The sequence below is a fragment of the Cupressus sempervirens genome, chromosome 10 (genome assembly GCF_028749045.1).
Source record: "Cupressus sempervirens isolate cs-2001-9-10 chromosome 10, ASM2874904v1, whole genome shotgun sequence".
NCBI lineage: Eukaryota > Viridiplantae > Streptophyta > Pinopsida > Cupressales > Cupressaceae > Cupressus > Cupressus sempervirens.
The window spans coordinates 646,891,795-646,895,690 of record NC_143127.1 but is presented as its reverse complement, the minus strand read 5'-3'; the positions used below and the strand labels follow the sequence as shown (position 1 = coordinate 646,895,690).

At 34.0% G+C, this 3,896-nt stretch overlaps 1 pseudogene; it reads left to right on the top strand.

The window, feature by feature from the left end:
* Window positions 1–822: 822 nt before the first annotated feature.
* On the top strand, window positions 823–2,298 carry LOC149535485 (mitochondrial arginine transporter BAC1-like; annotated as a pseudogene).
* The last annotated feature ends 1,598 nt before the right edge of the window (window positions 2,299–3,896 follow it).

Here is a 3,896-nt window from a genome sequence, read left to right as displayed (position 1 = left end):
ATTCTAGGTTTTTATGGCATTCAAAACATGAACTGTAGAAGAATTTATATGGTCTGAAGGGATGCTGCCCCACACTTCTCATCACCACCCTTGTAGTCAAATGTTGTTCTTGGACTCCTGGGATATTATTATTGGGTAAAGCTTAAATGGTTTGAATTTTTTTGTTTGCTTTTTCTATTTGGGGTTTTGGGTTTCTAAAATATCTCAACAATGAAAAGGAATGTGCTGACCAACTCTCTAGTAGGTTCCTCTTAATTGGGTACTTCACGTGGGTTGCTAGACCACAAGGTGCTTCCTTTATTTAGCAAGTGGCGAGTGCTTAACCTTGAGAACCTTGTGGTTTCATTTTTCTTGTCTTCACACTTCTCAATCTCATGATCAAGCACCAAAATCTCTGATGTAGGGCTAATGCTTAACCAGTGGATGAGGAAAAAAAGGTGATTGAGGATGTGGATAAAGATAGAAACTATGCAATTGATGTGTCAATTGTAAGAATTATAAAGAGTAGAAAATTTTTAGCACACCAACAACTTGTTATGGTGTGTGTTGAGCAACTTGGATGGATGTTCAAGGTGAATTGCCTTATTGGATGCTAGATACTTTTGTTTGCATCACTAGCACTTTAGATTTGCTTTCTACCTTCCCACAATGAATGGGTTTATACCTGTGTGAATTTGTAAAACGTGGTCTTTTCCTTTTTCAATAGATTGTCCTTTATCTATAAGAAAATGATATACTTGGATAAGTAGCCACATTGATTTATCTTCATAGGCATATTGGTGATTGTTTGATGTACTTTTTCCTCTTTGTAGTGTGTAGTTTATGTCTGTGGTCCTGATACGATCATATTTGGCATGGTGGTTCTTTGGAAAGAGAGGAGATCCTGGCAGCGACAAGCCCAAACTTCAGATTGTTGTTCCTTCTACGACTTTTGGTGGAGCACTAATAAGTTTTGTACTGTGCCCAATAGAGTTGATAAATGTAACAAGAACTAGACTTTGTATATATTGTATGTATATAAATTGAACTCTAGACTCCATACCATTGACTATTTGTTGTTTTTCAATGTAGATTGCAAGTTTAGGAGAATGACAACAGGAAACTAAAAAAGCACCAACAGATATATGCTGGGCCTCTGGACTATGCACTGCAAACTCTTAGAAATGAAAGGGTAAGGTGTTAAATTGTTGTTACTATTTGGTATGTAGTTGTAGACATGCAATATAAATTATTCACATGGTATCTTTCATTATACAAGATACTATTTTATTGTTTCATTGGTGCATAATTTTCTAGGTACAAGGTTTGTTTCGTGGTGGCCTAACTACATTTTTAGGGAGTCTATTGGAAAAACAATTTTCTTCAGTACTTATGAATTGAATCATTATCATATGCTTTCACTTATTAGTATGCATGATAAGGTGAATCCCCAAATGAATTCCCAGTCTTCTCAATTTGTCAACTATTCTTCTAAAGTTTTTATAGAAGCAGGAGTTGGAGTTGTCTCTGGTGGGCTTGCAGGAATTGAGGTATGCAACCTTAATGTTGGAATTTCAGTTTAAGTATTTAAACTCAGTTTTTGCAGATCAAATGTGTGCAACAAAAATTGTAATTTGCTTTGCAGTTTTGGTCAGCTGTTTTGCCTCTCGATGTTGCAAAAACCCATATTCAAACAACTCCAAATATTAATACCATCAGAAATCCTATTCACACAATAAGGATGGTAGGACATAAAATTTCATTTTTACATGGAATCTACTCTAGAAAAAATGTTTTTAAATTAATTTTTAATAAAGATTTTGACTAGGCTTTTACAAAGCTTTTGGATTCTTATGACAACAATTATGATATCTATTAGGATTGATGGTTGGATTATTGAATTGGGTTAATTCATTTATTTGCATGTTTTCTTGTGTTCTGGATAAAAAAATTATCATTCATGATACTAATACCAATTGTTTGCATGCTTATTTTATAGTGGGTATATAGAATGTTCTAATTAAAAGATTAAAATTTAAATATTCAAATACCACAGGACTTAGCTTCTGTCTTTTTGTCTAGGATCTATTCTACTAAGTAGGCTTAGATAACCAATACATGAATTTAAAAGCAATAAGTGCTCATATTAATGAACATGAAACCATTTCCCAATTCTATGTTTGGAAGATTTATAGAGAACTCAATTTTAGAGGATTATATGCTAGCTTGGGGCCTACATTGGTGAGAGCTTTCCCTACTAATGCTATAGCTATCATCACTTGGGAACTTACAAAAAAATTACTGGGGGTGAAATGGTAGTAAGAGCATTACCTTCAGAGATGAATGAGTTTATATCTGTGTGAATTTGTAAAAAGTGGTCTTTTCTTTTTTTAGTAGATTGTCCTTTATTCGTAAGAAAATGATATACCTGGATAAGTAGGCATATTGATGTACCTAGGAATTGGCATTATGTCATGGGACTCAGCCAATAATATATTTGTACCAAGTATAGTGCACTGTAATGGTATTGTTCATACAATGTTGATATTTACTCAAGAGGACTATTTTTATTTAGTTTTATTCGCCAAGTTTCCTTTTCAGTTTGATTTTGTGCTGGTGACACTTCATACTCAAATGCTACAAATGCTTCATGCAATGTCTTGTCTCGAGCCCTAATCACTAGGCAAGCTCCTAACTCTTATTACAGTTTGCTTATTGCAATGTCACATCTAGTTTGCATGTGATTATACTGACCTAGAGGATCCTTAACCAAAAACAATAGTAGTCTCCTCTGCCCAAGATAATAAAACTTTTTTTGGATTTAAACAAGAAAATTGCAACAACATTATTATTGAGGATTTGTGTTTTCTCAGAAACTTCTTATCTAAGAAAGCCTTCTTGAGGGTTATGAGCTTGTCTATTTCTCCTTTACGTCAAAGGTTCAATGCGAGCATGTTGCTAAGAGCCTGCCCAAGGTTACAAATGCAAAGTAAACTGGTTTTTGATTACCTCTTTTATTAGAGTAGATTTACCTATGGGGTGTAGAGCACATGGAGAGCTTGCCTACTTATTTAGAGTTTTATTTCTCATCCTTTTCCTGAATATCATATCAAAGAAAATACAAAGAGCTCTCACAATTTTGTATGATTCTCTTTCTAATTTTGGCAGATATAAAATTATTATGGCTTGACACTGTGTTCAACATAATTTACAACCTCAACAAGAGTTGGAATCCTAGTTTTATACATATGTGGCATTGTTTGTAGTAACAAGAATGTCACTACATCATCTGGATATATTCAACAAATCAATATGCATATCCTGCAATATTGGCTTGCCATTACACGACATTTCATGGAGACAATCAATAAAATAGTTCAAATGCCTTACCTATGATTCCACATTTTGCATGCATGTCTACCAAGGCAGTTGCAACTTAAACAAATATATTCTCTCAATATATCTATTTTGTGCATATCAAGCAACCATGGCTTTTGATGACCACATTACGTTCAGGCATCCTATCAAACAGTTCACATGACTTATCTATGCTTCCATTTTGTAAGCATGTCTCCCAAAGAAAATGCTTCTACTTCATCTACACCATCTAACAAAATCCTTTATGCTTTTATGGATGCCTATAGCTTATCCCAAAGCTCTCATTCAGCAATTATGAGATGATCAATCAAGAGGAAACAATTGAGAGCTTAGAGTGACACAATTTTTAGATGATCATATGAAATGAAATGGGTGTACGAGTAGAAAGAAAATAGAAAGACATTGTGTATAGTTGAAGGAATGAAATGGATGGTTTTGGAGCATTCAACATAGACACTCAACATTCAGTACATATCATCATTCAAGATCAAATGGGTGTGTGGGATTATACACATAGTGAATAATAAAGGAGGGAATTG